The sequence below is a fragment of the Thalia democratica genome, chromosome 6 (assembly GCF_965202585.1).
Source record: "Thalia democratica chromosome 6, ktThaDemo2.hap1.1, whole genome shotgun sequence".
In the NCBI taxonomy this organism is placed as follows: domain Eukaryota; kingdom Metazoa; phylum Chordata; class Thaliacea; order Salpida; family Salpidae; genus Thalia; species Thalia democratica.
The window spans coordinates 29500979-29519563 of record NC_139170.1 but is presented as its reverse complement, the minus strand read 5'-3'; positions in this window follow the sequence as shown (position 1 = coordinate 29519563).

Below are 18585 nucleotides of genomic sequence, written 5' to 3'. Positions count from 1 at the left end.
ATAAATATATATTTATTTTACGGTTATTTCTTGTTTAGAGAATTATTAAAAATCTTCAAGTTTAAAATTATCATTTTTCATAAGTTTTTATTTTAGAGTTAAAATATTTGACTTATATATTTTTTTCTTTTTTAGCTTATTTTAATTTTCGTTCAAGTTGGGTGTGCGCTTGATGACTGAGAGGTCTGACCCAAGGTCTTTAGACCAGTGGTCTTCAAGCTAATCAAATTATGTTTACGCAAAGCTGCAAAAAATAAAATAGGTGCAACCAAGATCTAATCTTAATAAGCGCGGCTAGTGGTGGGACTACGTAAACTCTTTTATTAGCGCATTTCTCCTTAAAAGTCATAACTCAGTTTGTATTTACATGCAAACCATTTAACAAATGAAGCTGAAACTTTTTATTTGATCCTCTTTTTAATTGACCTCTCTTTTTGTTTTACCTTATTTTCACAATGATATTTTAGTTATATGGCTTTGTCTTACATAATTATTAATTAAACACTACTCTGCTATTACTACAAAATCCCCAGTTCAGTATTCTTTAAATACTTTATTAAATATTAACTACATACTTAATATCTAACTCTACGTATTTTTTTGTAATCTCAAAATTTTGTGCACCCCAAAAAAAGTTATGTGTACACTAGTGTACACCAGTGTGCACCTTGACGACCACTGCTTTAGACTAAAGTGTATGTTGAGCACCTTTTTTTTTCATTTAGTAGTAAATTACATATACAAATTTCCATAACTATATGAGCAGTAACTTTTACTTAAGTAAAATTATTTGCTTAAAACAAATTTATATGGTGGATGTAATTACTTTATTTGGTTAGCTGTCAAAATTGCACGAGGGGATGAAATGCACAAAGACACTTTTGCACAAGACATTTTAGCATTAGACATTTTTGCACAAGAAATTTTTGCAGGCAACATTTTTGCACAAGTTGTTTTTTTTATTAATTTTTGTTTTATTAAGTTTTTTTTTACTATCACTGTTACCCCTAACCCTTACCCTTTTTTCTTCTTATAAATTTATTTTTTACTCTAGTGCAAAAATTTAACTTGTGCAAAATTGACCATTGGTGCAAAGTTGTCTTTGTGCAATTTTGTTCCCTCTTGCAATTTTGTCTTTGTGCAATTTTGACCTGTTCCCACTTTATTTATGGGTAAAAAAAAATAGGAAGTGGTTTTAAAAAGGTCGTTAAAAGTACTAAACTTCATGACTATGTGTGCAGTTACTTTTTTTATGTTAGAAACTGTCAGTCCCACTCTTTCTCATGTAACCACAAAGTCTACAAAAAAATTTTTGTTTTCAAAGAACTACAATCAAACTATCTTTTTTCTAGTGCATGTTAATTATTTTTTGAATAATTTTTTGGAGGTTTTGTACATTTATACTAAATACAACAAACTGTAAAAACAGTATAAACAGTTATTTTTGTAGTTGTTAACACTTTTAATTTTAATAAGTGTTTTTAAAGATTAGTAATTGTTTCACATCCAACAAATTAATGAGAATTAATTGTCACAACATCAATGTAAAAAGTTTGTAAAAATATATTACTCTGGTGGCAGTATTCACATATGGTTTGATGTTTTTTTTTTAGCACTAGTGAACTTTAGCATTATGATTTTCCCACACTATGTGGTTTATGGTGTTGAGAATTTAGGCTTGTAAGTGTTCCCCAAATAGTGTGTCACCAAGGGTTTTTTATATATTTAAAAGATAGTTTCTTGTTTTTTCTGGACTATTAAAAGTTAAACATTAATGGAGTAGATAAAATAACACATGCAACACACTCACTATTGCTTAGAAAGCGTTTATGGTTGCAAAGGGTAGAGTTACTGATGTTTTTTTACCATTAAAAAAAAGATATAAATGTATGTTGTTTTATTAGATTCTACATGCAGACTACACAAGTTGCAGAAAAGTTAAGTTATATTTTTTTCATAGCTTTAAAGTTATATTAAATACTTTGAATCACATAATAATATAATACATGATTACAATGTTTGTAAAATATTTTTATTATTTACATCAACTTTGATATTTTAAATATGAAAAAACTATTTTGTCTTATAACTAAAAGGTGATGTGCAGATTCTGTGAAAGTTTAAAATTTTGTATTTATTCTACAAACACTGCTAACAAAAATCACAGTAAAAACATCGTTGTCGAATATTTTTCGAATACAATGAATAAGCATTACAATTTTTACGAACAACTATTATTTTATCAGTTTTAAAACTTTAATTAGTTTTAATTTAGTTTTTTGGACTATTTTGAACACTTAGCTTTGAGGTTCTATTCTTTAACTAGTTATTAAGGTTTGCTTGTTTCTATCTATTAAAGTAATATCACTATTGTATATGTTTATGTTATTTAAAATATTCAAAATAAACAAATAAAATTTATAGGCTGTATGTTTTTGTATAACTCTTGAACACAACCTTAAACTGCGTAGCTAAAAAATAAAAACTAGTCGAAAGAAAAAATGCTCACTTATAAAAAGTGGTTTGAAAGTTCTGTAGTCTGTACCTTTTTCTTCAAACTAATTTTTAGAGATAATGCTTAAAACTTAAACAAAGTAACAAAATTTTAGTTTTTTTAAGTTCAGTCATTCTAAGAACAATTATTAACTATAAGTATACTAGTTTGCTTATTATTTCAGACATATTGTAATAATTAATTAAAGAACTGTAAAGTATTTTATAGAATATATTAATTGATAAGATATTATAACTTACAATAACCCAGGGGCCAGCAAGAGTTTGGTAGAAGAGGGCAAAACTATCTTTGCAAGCCGCAGTTGTAGTTTTAATTAGAACGCTAACCCTTTTTTCATATCTCCCGTCAATTGTACCTATGTCTTTTTTTTTAGTCTTCAATTTAAACCCCACCAGAATATCTATTGTAAATTTTTTAAACTTACATGCTCGCGACTTCGCGAGCCTTATTTTATCTTCTACGAGCCGCAGTTTTATCTTTCAATATTTTCCTCCGTAATAATTTTGATTGTAGATAAACTCTTAGGTACCCTAATTTTGAAAAATTGATAAGAAAAAATAACAAAAATATTACTGTTTAAAACGTGTTTTTAAATTTCTAACAGTTTATGTTAAACTGACTGTGCAAAATTTATTTTATTTGTTTTTATAAGTTGTACTAAGTTGACTACTCTTTTGACAATTTTGTGCACATCAAAATTTAAACTCCTGGGCATGACGTTAAACTGTTCTGGTGTATGACTCGATAACCGAAAGGTTTTTTGTACACCAGGTCCTTTGACCAAATCTTTTGAGCGTATTTTTTGTCGTTCAATAAGCAATATATATAAATATGTAAAAATCGATAAAAACTTATTATTTTCCTGACTAGATTGACTTTATTAAAACTATAAGCTAATGAACGGCAAAGTTAAGCAAAAAAAAAAAAGAATTGAAAGCGTAGTTATAAAATTCAAGTTAAAAAATATCACACTATAGTAGCTTTCATTGCACACTTTCAAAATCAATTATATTGCAAACTTAGTTATTCAAAAAAAATTCAGGGAAAGTTTTTAAGGAAGTAAGAATTTTACAACTGAGAATTAACAACTAATTTTTCGAATTAATTTAAAAAACTAAAAAAAATCCTTTGGATTGGGGCTTCGTTTTTTGAGTTAGGCCCCTTAATAAAATTCAGTTTTTTTTTTCGAGTTTGAGTAAAAAAAAATATTTTTATAATTAAAAAATAATATTTTTATTTTATATTTCTATATTTTTATAATATTTTTATATTTAATTTTTTTTTTAAACTTGCTTAATATGTGTTTAAACAGCTATAATTTTTTTTTACATACTTTCAGTATTTTGTACAATATGCCCATAATTGGGTTTTTTTTATGAATTTTATGAATTATGAACTCAAACTCATAAAATAAAAAAATTCATAAAAAGACTCTTTCAAGGCCAAATTGTGCAAAATATTGGCAATTAGTAAAAAAAAAAATTATAGCCGTTTATACACATATTATTAAGAAGGTTTAAAAAAAATTATTTTTATATTTTTTTTATACTCAAAATCATAAAGCAATAAATTTTTTGTCTGTGCAAAGGCCCACAAAAAATATTATCTCTTTGTAAAAAACTAAGAGAAAAGTTAAGAAGGCAGCAAAAAATATTTTTCTGGTAACTCTAATACTTACTTCATTGTTTTAAATTACTTAAAATCAACTTAATTGCAACAAAATAAGCTAGTGAAACTTTTTCAGTCAGTTTTAATTTACTTTTATACATATTTTGGTATATTTGTTTACATTAGTACACAAATAGTTTAATTCATCACACAATGAAGTGTCTAAACATTTTTCAGTGAAGTTGCATAATATTTTTGTTTAATATTAGAGTTTTTGTCTGTACTAGCTTTTAATGGTACACTTTAGAAAAATACACAACTGTCTACTACATAACTGTCTAACGTTACTCACGTTCATAAAAATGTTTAAACTTTAAACAACTTGAAAATATTAGTAAAACATAATGCAAAATCTTAATAAGTAATCCAGTAATTTAATTTTTTATAAAAATATTTAAGTATAAACTTAACTCCTGTTTTTATTTAAAATGTGAAAATTTTGCCTTACATTCTGGAGGTATCATGAATAACGAAAAATTTTAAACATGAAAAATTAAAAACGATGTCCTCTTTAAGATTACTAATTATCTTGTCTTAATTATAAGAAAACATATTTATATAAATTATTTAGTCCGACAGTTTAAGTTAAAATAAATTAGCTAAAAAAATTAAATCAAAACAAATTTTATTCTTTAAAACAAACAAATAGCAGACATGAACAATTATTTTACAACTTGATGAAAAAAAGTTGTTAAAGTACGGTTTTTCTAAAATTATAAAAATAAAACCAATACTTGATTTATTAAAAAGTTTCCTCGTTGAAAATGAAACCATTGGAGTTATAAAATCATTCAAAAATAGTTTCTTAAAACATGGTTCTAATGAAAGGTTTCCTTTTTCAAATTGTGCAACATTCGTAATTTTAAAATGGTTTTTACTTTTTTTCTACAACAAAATTATAAAACTACGCAATTTTTTACTTAGTTCTTTAGAAAGTTTTAACTAAATCTACTTGATATCAAAAATTTAAGATATTGATAATTTCTGGTTAAATATTCTAAAGGAAATCCATATTCAATCGGTATTTTTTTACGTTTAATCAAATTTTTTTGAGGGGTCGCACAAGAAACAGGAAACCAGTCATTCACGCCCTGCATCAACTATTGAAGGAAATCAAGTTTTAATAACTTATGAATGTAACAGCAATATAAAAAAGCGTTTAGTATTTATTTTGTATATGAGTCGGATGTGGGTTTTGATCTTCGAAGCAACAGCTTTTTAGTTGATTTTATGTTATAAGGTCCCTAAAATCAAAACTTAATACGTTTTTTAATAGCATACTAACCTAAAACTACACGCAATGCAATCATTTTCAGGATAAATGCTTACAAAATTTTTACTGCAACTAATAAGCATTAAGTATAATTTTTTTTTAACTGCGGCTGCAGGCCAAATTTAGCCTGAAAAGGTTTTTCCTGCAATAAGCTACAGTTGGTAAGGGCATAAGGCCATAAAATAATAATTACACTAGATTTTTTAGAGTTCATGATGGAGAGAAAAACATACCTTATAGTAGTTTTTGAGAAGCCTATAATTTTTTAATTTCTTCAAAGGGATCCTAATGAAAAAAGTTTTGGAAATTCTGATTTAACTTAATGATTAATTTTTACTTTTAACATTAATCTAACGACAAAGTTCAAAAAATAAGTATTTTATGCGGCTATATATTGTTTATTGAACGAAAAAAAGGTCTCAAAATGTTTGGTTCTAAGACCTGGTGCACAAAGAACCTTTCGGTTATCGATTCGCACACCACTTGAATACCTTTTAATGTCTTGTCCAGAACTATAGACCAAATAAATTGGTTGTACTTTTAGATATAGATAAAATACTTGAAACTTATAGAATAATATTAAACATTATAACTAATATTTATTAGGTCGATTTTAAAACATGAGTTTTGATATGAAATAAATGAAAACAATTTAGTATATCTAGTTAAAATAACTTTTCTTATTAAACACAGCAAAACAGATGTTTTTTTTTACTGTTATAACATGCTAATAAAAAAGAACATTCAGAAAATATCATAGTTTTATTAACCATACTTTTTTCTAAATTATGCAGCAATGAAAAGAAATAAACAATAGCCTTAACTTACTTTTTAGTATAACTGTTTTAGTTGTTACTAATTATTATCTAAGTATCATACTTAGTACATTATACACTCAATTTGCTTTTGAAATAGTACTTTTTTAACTTATTTATTGTTAGTGAACGAAAATGAAAACGTTCACAAAATTTAATTCTAGGACCTGGTGTATGATTTTTTTTTTTTTTGATACAGACTAAACTCACTGAGTTAACATTTAAAACTACTACTTTATTTTAGTTTAATTCTACTACTTCTGGATTTCCTGGGTAAGTGTTAAATAAGCACGGACCGCACAAATGCACAAACGCCATTTTTGTGGATTTTGAACTTGAGAAATGTACCAGACTTATTTAGAAAGTCCTTTGCTGGCCACAGTATTTAAAAATTATTTTAACTAAAAAAGTTTTAATTATCTTCTACTTCAATATTTGACACCATTGCAGGCCTAAGTTTTAGCTATATTCAGGCCAAATTTGACTCACAGCCGAAATTCAAAATGAATATTATAATAAAATGCGCAGTATTTACAGTTATATTCAAGCTCTAAACCTAAAACATTCGTAATCCTTATAGTTATGGGCCTAATAACTAATCAAAAAAATATTTAGGAACGCAATGGTGTAAAGGTGCTAACCACACAAAAAAAACAAAAAAGTTGTTAGTTGAAAGATCGAAGCCCATATCCACCACATAATAAAAATGAATATAAAACACTTTTTCAATAGAGCTCTTACACTCATAACATCCGTAAAACTTGACAAGTTATAATGTAATATACCAACTTGAAGTAAAATACTAAATGTTCAAAATACAAGTTTTAATTTAGGAAGGTATGGTTCTTTATAGCAGAGTTGCTACAAATCCAAAAATAAATAGTTTAGAGTACTGATTAGACGTTTGTTTCTTTTAAACTTCAAATGTAATTGTGTGGCCACTTGCTGATAATTATCTAGCATTTATGCTTGTTATGTACGCACTTCGTGTATGCACTTTTGTTTAGAGACTTAAATGGAAGCAAAAGTTACCTAGCAGCAGGGATGCCAGAATGCTAATGAATGCTTTGCCAACTGAAGGCTTGTTCCTTCTGGTTGGCGCGCACTTTTCAAGTGTATCATTAATGTCTTCATAGAAAACAATCAGTCAGTCGAAGGCTGCTTCTGAAAAGTTCCTGGTTTATATTTTTTCTATTGAACGACAAAAAAAGCGTTCAAAAATTTTGGTACTAGGAAAAAGTTGACAAAAACAGCCTTCTTTTTTATCGAGTCGTACTTCACTTGGAAACAGTTCAATGTCTAGTCCAGAACAATACGTTATTACACAAAATATATATAAAATAAGTAAAATTTTGTAGTTGCTACATTATTGTCTTCACTCTGAATAATTCGTTTGAGTTTTTTTTTAATTTAAGTTGTCGCTTTAAGTTATGGAACTATGTTTGTGATTAGTTCTGAGGTTAATCCTTACCACTTGATGGTATTGCATATATGATATATAATTTTTTTTGATTGAATTTAAAAATAGTTGTTTGTAAATATGATGTCATGATTTTTAACCAAATCGGATGTTAAGTTTTATTTTTATTTTTTGTATGAACTTGCTTGTTCAAGCTTTTAATTATACTACAGTTTTGTATGAGTAAATTACAAATAATTATTACTTTTACAGAAAAAAGCGCTAAGCAAAAGACAAAATAACAAATGCATAAGTAACCAAATTTTACTTATTATGATAAACGGCAAGAGCTAAAAAAGCTTTTCTCTATTTTTTTTTCTTTTGGACACGAAAATTGTTTTACTTTTTTAGGTAATTTAGTTTTTCATTGCTTAAAGTATTAAGCGATAACTATTTTTATGCAAAGAAAAATTTAAACATTAAACTACGGATCGGAAGATATTTGTAGGTCAAAGATCAAGTTAGAAAAAAAAAACATTAGCGAGCCGCGGACCGCGGTTGTTTTAGTTTTTTTACTTTTAATAAGACAGCTAAAAAATTTAGGTAAATTTAGTTAACTTTTACAAGCAATTTAGTTAAAACTTTTTTACTCTTAATTTTTAACCCAAAAGTATCTGGTGTAAGTTTTAAATTATCGCTTGCTAGTTTGAAATGTTGGCGGGTTTCACTTTTTGTGGGCCACATCCCATTTAAAATAAAAACATGCTAAGCCATTTGCCCCGACCTCTACATTAAACTATAAACTTTTGTTTAGAAACTAAAAGCAAAATACAGTTTTTGTTTGTTAGAGCCCGAATCTGATTCATTGACTCTTCAAAAGAATTGAAAATTCATGATAACACAAAGTTGAAGTTTCAAGAATGTCTTTTATATTTAAACAGCTGTTTCATTACTATTTAATTATAAATTTTATTTTGTCTCCGCTAGAGGCGTTTGTTATATAATGTAGACCTTAAATAATTCAAACCTACAATAGAAGTTTTAGTTTTAGCCATAACTTTTTTTCAGTATTATTAAAAATAAACTTAATGTCTATAAATTGTAAACGACCGAAATATTTCTTTGTTCTACTTATTTCAAAGTTTCAGACAATAATGTTTTTTGATTTTGTTGTCATATAACTGACTTATAAATCTTAGTTTACCGAGCCGAGAGTATTCAGCAAATATTAAGAAAGTAGATTTATGATAACATAATCAAAAACAATGAACATTTTATTTTGAATCTATGTAAACAAGTATGTAACATATCTCAGTCCTGATCAATTTAAAAATATTAAGCTAAATTACTTTTCTGTTTATACTGAAAAAATCAGTGGCTAAAACTAAAACTTATGACAAGTTTTTGACTCTTGACAAGAGTTTGAATGGCTTAAGTTTAAATTATAAACACCTCTGGTGGACTAAGATTAAGATAATTTTTCATAATATGGTAAGAATGAAAGAACAATTTTTAAATATAAAAAACATTTTCAGAATCAAACTTTGTATTATCATGAATTTTCAATTATTTTTAAGAGTCAGTAAATCAGATTCGGGCTCTAACAAACAAAAACTTTTATTTTTCAATTTCAAAGTTTCGACAGTTATGGTAAGTATTTTTTCTGTTACTATAAAATTAATTTTTTAAACTTAATAAATACTCTCGATAAGCTAAGATTAAAAAAAAAAATTCATGATAATAAAAATAAAATCTTACCACAATTGTTAAAATTTTTCAAATGTGTTAATAATAAAATATCTTGATGACTAAAGTTAATAGTTTTATTGATCATAAGAATTCCTACAATTATAAAAGGTAACTGTAAGAATTGTAAGATTTGATTTTTTTTTTTTGCTGTCTGCACAAATAATATAATAAGCACTTCATTAAACACGTAAAAGTTTATCATAATCTACTTTTTTTTTAATTATATTTATAAAACAGTAACAAAAAAATAGTAAAATTAAAATTAGAAATATATACTTTTTTAACTTTAATAATTCAGTCTAGTTTTATGTAATATCTTAAAAAAACAGATATGTATTTATATTCAAATCTAAGTTTTTTCATTAGTTTAAATTTTTTTCTGTCTATTTTAATTTATGTTTGCATTGTAACAAAACGCTGTTTCATTTCTTTAACAATAAATGTTATTTTATTTTGAAAACTTTAAAAAAAGAATAGGAGTTTTTACTACTTTCTGTACACCATAGTGATTATTTACTGTATAAATATTAAATTACAAACAAAAAAAATAGTTAAGTTCAAATAAAACATACATAAAAATATTAATTAAATATTAAACGTATTTAACGTTTTAATTCATACTTACATATTAGTTATTGACAGCTTATATGTATATGCATATAAGAATAAAAGCTAAGCTAGTTTTATAGAAAAAGCAGCCGTTTCTAAACAATTGTATTAAGTTCAAGAAAGTTATATGATAAGTTACAAATTGTTCATATATTTTTATTTTTAAAGACATTTAACAGTTAAAATAACAAGCTGAATAAAACTAACACTACTTGAACACGTAGAAGCTTAAACATTTTTATTTTATAACGCTTCAAAAGTTTATGAAGATAATTTTTGCAATGTAGATTTTTTTTAAATATACATACTTGTTTCTACAAACAAAAAATTTGGAATGATTTAACAACATTTTTACAAGTATACTGTGTATATAATGTACACCAGAAGTATTTAAGCTAAAAAAGTTTAACTCTATCTTATTAAGTACAAAATTAAGTTTGAGTTTGGTTTTTATTTAAGTTTACTAAAGTATTGAAAGATATAAAAAAATTGTAAAGATTTAAAACTTTTAATTAAGATTTAAACTGAAATTAATAGACCTTTAAAAATTAAGCTTATTAAAAACAAACTGTTAAGAATTTATATTTTTTCTCAAACATTCTAAGACATTCTTATATTTTCATACTTAAGTCGTAAGTTAATCATTTTACTTAAAAGTTTTGTTAAACATTTAAGTGCGATATTTAGAATTTGCTTCAGTTAGAGCCCGAATCTGATTCATTGACTCTTCAAAATAATTGAAAATTCATGATAACACAAAGTTTATTTATCAAGAACGTCTTTCTTCTTCTTTAAATAGTTTTTTCATTGCTATCTAACTATGAAACATTGTTTTTTCTGCTAGAGGTATTTACAATTTCAACTTAAGTAATTAAGGCCCACGGTAAGAGTTTTAGTTTTAACTGTACCTAAAAGTAGCATGCTGTTAGTATAAAAAACAGTTAGCTAAATATCTATAAATCGGATAGAACCGAAATAATTCGTCCATAAACTTATTTAAAAACTTTTTAATATAAAATTTTGTGTTTTTCTTTTTATTAACATAAAACAGATTTTGAAATATTTATTTAATACTCTGTAAGCTAAGATTAATAAACCAGTTTTATGACATTAAAAATAAATAAATGAAAGTTATATTTGAAAACTTTTTGAAGACATAATATATAGAATGTTTCGGAACTATTTAATTTATAGATGTATAGCTAATTTACTTACTTTACTAAAAACGTACTTCTAAAACTAAAACTCTTGCCATGAGTTTGAATAATTTTAAGCTTAAGTTTTAAACGCCTCTTGCAGATAAAATACTGTGGTTTATGACTATATAAAACAGAAACAACTAATTAAATATAAAAAGCATTTTTTACAACTAAACTTTTTGTTATCATGAATTTTCAATTATTTTGAAGAGTCAATGAATCAGATTCGGGCTCTAACAAACAAAAACTTAACATTGCTTTTATTTTAAGACCAAACTTTATAGTGTAGTAATTTTTAAATATATTCTTGCAAAAAATAAATGCTGTTAAGTACAATAAGCAATGAATTACTAGCTTATACCATTTAAACTGCTTTAATGTAACTTGAAAAATTTTAATGAAAAGAAAAGCTGCTTAGTTCTCATTAGTTTAACACAATACCATAACAATTATTATTATTTATTTAAATTGTACTATGTAAAAAAAAGCTAGTTGAATTATTGGTGCTGTTTAAATTCAAAAAGATCCAAATAATCAAATTTGGACTTTAAGAAACACTAAATTTTGTTTTTAGTTTATGAACAAAGACATTTTAAATCTATAGGTAGGAAACTTAAACAATTCAACAAAATTTTTGCATCATCACATACATTTAACTTAATCTACACCCGTTACTTAAGTTTTTAAAATATAATCTTGGTTTCATACTAAAAATCATTGGAGTGGTTTAACAATATTATAACTATACATTGAATAATGTACACAAAAATGAATCAAAGTTTATAAAACAAAATTTAGTGTTACTAAATATACAACTAAGTATGTTTTTAGTTTTCAGTTTACAAAAGCATTTAAAATCTAAAAGTACATCAGGTAAAGGTCTAAAACCTTTAAATAAAATTAAAATTTATACACATTTTAAAGTTTAAGCTGAACAAAATGTAAAATATTTAGAATTTTTGGGTACTTTTGTTGATACTTTACTTAATTTTCTTTTAGTTGAGTCGAAACTAAATCATTTCACTTAAAAGTTTAGTAAAACAATCGAATGCAATAAATAGTTTTGGTTTGTTAGAGCCTGAATCTGATTCATTGACTCTTTAAAAGAATTTAAAATTCATGATAACACAAAGTTGAAGTGTCAAGAATATTTTTTTATATTAAGCAACTCTTAAATTGATATGTAATTTTAAGACTTTTTTCTACACCACTAGAGGCTTTTGAAATTAAGCTTTGAATAAAATTGTTGTTAAGTTGAGTTTCGCGGTTTATATAAATAAGAATTAAGACAGAAATTTAATATAAAGTCAAACTATACAAATTTATACTAGTTAACAAGGTTTACTAAAAAACAAATTAAAATTAGATTTTACTCAGTTACTTTTTATCAAATACGTACGTTGTCTACGACAGACACGAAAACAACATAGATTAAAAGTAAACGAAACATATACTTTAAGGTCAGTCTGAGCTAAAAGAAGCTTAAAAAAGCTGAGTCAGCAATTTTTAAAAGCTTGTTTTTCTTACTCTTATCCCTAAGCCACCTTACCTAAACATACTAAAAACTTATCAAAAAACAACGTTTAAATAATAAAATTTTAAAAATAACATGAAAACAAGGTTTTTTTTACTGACTCAGCTTTTTTAAGATTTTTTTAGCTCAGATTAACCTTTAAGTATATTTGCCTAAGTAAACCATTTTTCTTAATTGATTTTGTCTGTTTAAAGCTTGTATCAAGATAAAATGTTTTTTTAATTTCTCTGAAAATACTTTAATATAACAACGTTTTGTTTACACTCTTTTCTTGTTAGTTTATTAAAAATGATATATAAAAAAATGTAGATAATCAAATTTTTGTTTTAATTGACAACGCCTATAGCAATTACGCTTCGTCGATTAAACTTAAAAAGAAGTTAAATGAAAACTAGCTTTTTAACATTGGTGTATAGAAAGAAAACATTTAAAGGTTGTTATTGGAATTTTCAATTCAACTGTAGTTTAAAAAGAAAAATGAATCTAATCAGAACTCTGTGTCATCGTGCACACAAAATTTGTTCCCTAGAGTTGCTACTAAGTGAAGTCAAACATATCAAGTTACTTTTAAACAAAAATGGATACCCACAACTTATGGGCCACAAGAGTTAGTTAACAAAACTATTCAATTACATTTAAAATATTTGGATAAAATAAAGACATGATGACCTCAAAAATGTGTAGTTACTTTAAAACTCCCAAAAAAAAATTCATTTATAAGCTCAGGAATGTTAGAAAAGAAAATGTCCCAAAGAGAGTAGGGAATTTTTGCTTTTCAGAAAAGAAGGATGATATACAGATCAAGGCTTTAAATATATCTAAACGTTTATCTATTGCAGTACATTCGGTTAATAACTCAACATGTGCAAACAGTTATAATCAAACAAGACTTTAAATTATTAATACTTCTAGTAATGTTTTTGATTTGATTAAACTTGAAGCTACTTGTATTTTATAGAGGAAACCTGTTTTATGTAAGCAAAAAGGTTGTTTTAATTAACTGTTCTTTTATTTTCGTAATACTTTATGAGCGTTATTTTCATTATATTGATGTATAGTTTTACTGTATATTAACTAAAAGGTAAGTAAACTTTAAAGATTTTAATTTTTACTAATTGCTTTTGTATTTTATAAATATTTTGATTACTTTATGATTACTTGGTTACTATATAAGTTTGTAAAATATTATCTCTTGTTAGCTTTGTACTCTACTGATGAGAATTGCTCGAAATATATTTAATTCATTGAATTTGTGTGTCTCGTATATCTTATTGTATAGTTACTGGTCACTTATGTTCCAATAAAGCCATAGAATAATATCTAGTACTAACAAGTACTATGTAAAGCTTAAAAACCCAAATATTTTATTATAAGAAAAAAAAAATTAAAAGAAAAGTATTAAAGCATAAATAAACTTTAAAAAACATTTTATATATAGCTTCCTTTACTTTTTGATTTAACAAACCAAACAAGTATTTCTGTAAATATATCTAAATATTAAACAATTTATGTACCTTTAACAGTTTTTTAATGAAAAAATAATGTATACTACTAAACCATGTACATTTAAATATAAAAGATTTAACCCACATAAAAATTTATACTTTTACTTGTGCTTGGTTTCTAATTTTTACTTAACGACAGTTATTAGATGTGTTTTAAGGATTAACTTTAATACTATTATGAACGAAGAATTTCATAACTAATAAATGTCTTTAACTTAAATGTATTCTAAAATATTTTTTTATATTTTGAATATCAAATTAGGCTAAATATATTTAGAATTTTCTTAAATAAGTTGAGTTTGAAAAACTTAACTATAAGTTTTTAAGTAATAAGCTATTCAAAAATCCACGATTTAAAACTTAAAATCGTTTACTGGCTTAAAAATAATTAAAATATATAGTTGCTTAAGTTAATAAATTAGATTAGTTTTTGCTTTTAAACGATATTAATGTTTTTACAAAATTTCAAACCTTTTTTTACACCACATAAAAGTTTCATTTTAAACTTTTACAAACATTTGTTGAATAATTTTATTTCCAAAATTAAATAAAAATCATTCAAACATACTAATTAATAAACCAACTATCAATAATTTAAAAAATATGAATATGTTCAAGTTCTATAACTTTAACACATAAAATTAAAATTTAGTTTCTTAACCATAAAAAACAAGATAGTATTTTAAAACGTTTTGTTTTATATATAGCTGTAAATAGTAAAATACGTAATAAGATTAATTTTGCATTAAATTTGTTTATTAGTGTAACATTATAAATTTTTTTGTTTTAATTAGTTTTTGCAACGTAACAAAGCGTTTTTTTACTACTTGATAAAAAAAGCTATAATTAGTTCTATTAGTTTACTCAAAGTTTAATAAAGACGGGATCGGGATGTGAACTTGAAAACATTTTAAACTTAAATGCTGTGCAATGAAAAGTTGGATATTTTTCAAAAACTTATTTGGTTTTTTTTAAAGAAACAAATCATTTTATCAGCCATCACCTTTTCAAAGTGAAAATTGTTATTTTTTTTAGTTAATAGTTATTTCTTTAATCAGAGATTTTTTATTCAAGAATTATAAAAAAAAGCTTATAACCCCACTGTCTTTTACTTGTTCAAACTTTTGGAAACTTGATTTTACTTAGTAAAATTATTAAACTACATATTTTGTTTATTTCAAGCATTTTGTTTAAGATGAGGTAAAGAACAATTTTTTTTATGTATAAGTTATATAAAATTGACACACTCAACATACCAGGTATTAGAAATGGACAAGACATAAAAGAAAAAGAAAACGAGTTGCACTAACCATTGAAAATAAATTAGAAGTTTTTAAAGTAGGTAAAAAAACAATGTGCCAAATTCTTTTATAATGGAGCACTTTAGCAGAGACCGGTCGACTTTATACGACATTTTGAAAAGTGAAGAAAAGTTTAAACAGGAAAAGAGGAGCTGAGATTTTATTATGCAGTTCATAGTAGATAGAAATTATATTACTTAATGAAACATATTTTTCTGTACTTAACCGGAAAAATGCTTATTCGGACATGTTTATAAAAAACTCTTGCCCAACATGTCCGGATATAAGCACTGTGTTGACAGACTACACTTTCCTGCAGCCTAAAACTTAAACTCACACGCAGCATGTTAAAACTTCTCTTTTTTATTGTTGTAAAAGTTAAATTATTCTTACTTAGTTTGGTATTAGTTACTTTTGGTAAGAATATGTTTAAGAAGATCGCTTTAATGTATGGTGGTTTTTAAATTTAATAAGCATTTTGATTAAACTTTTGTTTGTTTTTCTTTTAAATTAAGTTTTATTACTTCCCTACTACTTGTCTTAAATAATACAAAACTAAACTAGTAAGTTTTGTTTAAAAATTCTATTAAAACTTATATTACTTTTCTGTTCTATTCTAATGTCATTAACTATATTTGATTTCACTTGAGTTCATTATTATTATTTTAAAAATATATTTAGAAACTATATTACAAACATTAAAGCTATCTATCGACTATAATTAAAAACTAAACTACCAGTTATTGACCTTTTTTTTTTTAGCTGATATTATTTTTTGAAAATTAAAAAAGGGTCGGTTCTAAGTTCGCTTCTGATTGGCTAATGTTTTTATTATTTTTACTTTAAGTTTTAAGAATAAAACTTTTTTTTTCAAAACATTTTTATATATTTCGGTAATATATTTTACTCTTTTAAGAGTTTGCTATGCTAACTAAGTTTTGGTCAAAGACATCAAATATAGAATTCTATTTGAATAATATTTTATGTATAAGCACTGATGAAGTCTTTGACCGAAACTTAGTTTGCATAGTAAAGTGTTTAATGAATAGAGTATACAATTTTTTTTCTCTAATAGTTGAGACTTGAGATCTCTTAATTTGTTTTCTGCAAATCAAAACATAGAATATATTTGGGTAATATGGGTTCGGAATAAGGGTGCAGATTAAAAATTTTGGGTAAGGTGGGTTAGGGTATAATAGATGTTCTTAATATTCTGCTATTTTATCACTTTACCTCATTTGCAAAATGTTATGAGTGAAAACATTTTCATTACCTTTAGCTGCAGCCGACCCAAAAAGAAGCGCTAAAAAACATTTACCTTTAGACCTGATGTGTGAAAATACATTTCAGTTATCGACGTACGTACACCACTTATAGATACAATTTCGAACAAGACGTTAAACTTTACGTGTTTTTTTTTATGGTAAAATAACAACAGTCTCAAACTCTACCCCTTGCAACGATAAACGTTTTTTAGGGAAAAGTGAGTGTTTTACATCATATGTATTTTTACCTGCCCCATTGATATTTAAATTTACCTTTCCCAAAAAAAAACAAGAAACTATCTTTTAAACAAACAAACAAAAAAATCCCTGGTGACAAGCCATTTTGAGAACACTCACAGGGTTAAAATCTCAAGACTAAAATCCACAAAGTGTGGGAAAATAATGAAGCTCAAATCCCCAAGTAAGTGTTCACCGGCGCTACAACAAAAAAATCACACCAACAATCCAATCATGTGACCACCGCCAGCATAGTGAACTCACAATCAGTTGTTGAGCAAATGCATAAAACTAGTATTATAATGAATGCATTAGCATTAAATAACTATCTTAAAGCTTAATAACTAACTATTTTACTGAAATGTTACTCAGAAACAATAAAAAATTAAATTAAATTTAAAAAAATTATTTAGAAAAAATGTAGTTTCTGAAACTTGTATTTGTAGAAATAATTTTAGTCTTATAAAGTAAGAAGAAAAAAACTTGTAGTTATGCAATAGTAATTAATATATACAGCTAACAAAAAATATAATAAAACTGGAAAACAGCAAATAAACAATCACGCACAACCAAAAAGTATCTTTCCCCATCAATAGACCAAAACCAGCCAATCATGATCAGAGTAAACACAATCAAAATTGACCATACATATATTAAGAGAAGGAGATAAACAATAACAATTAAAAGCAATTAAGCGAAATCTGCATGCAACACAAATTACTCAACCACAGTAATTTAAACCTACTCAGTATACTGGCTCAACGAGAAATTTTTGTTACTATATTTAAACTGATCCTTTTTTAGATTTATAGAAATTTCTGGAACACTAGACCACAACTCAGGGCCCAAATACTTGAAGCAGTATAGGCCAAGCTCTGTTCAACGTCTTTCTATTACAAAACTATTATTTTTTGAATGTCTTGTATTGTGTGTATGAATTATACTTATTGGAGTAAAACAACCGTGGTCAACCTCAAGTCCTCTCAAGTCTCAAAGTATTCAGCATCAACTAATAAACTTTCAAATAAAAAACTTCATTAAATTTCAGAATACCATTTTTCAAAAACAATGAATTTGTTGGAGTCAGTGCAGGCACGCGACAAACATACCTTACAATTATTTTTTGCATACAAACAATAGGCTTCAAATGAAAACTAGCAGCACTACCCCAAACAGATATACAATACTGGATATGAGGATAGAACAAACTCTAATACATCATATTTAAAGTACTCGTATCCAAATAATATATCAATTTTGACATCATAAAACAACTTCTCGAAAGCTTAGATTTAAGGTATATTAAATGTGCCTTCCAATTTAAATTATCCTCTAATACCACACCTAGGTATTTAATACTTTCACTCTGCTCAATCACAAAACCATTTACCTTAACACTGAATTAATTCTTTTTTGCAGTCCTATAAAAGAACAAGAACATTGTCTTTGAATAGTTAATAAGCAATCTATTTTTGCACAGCCATTCATCAATTTTCTTCAACTCATATTTATAACA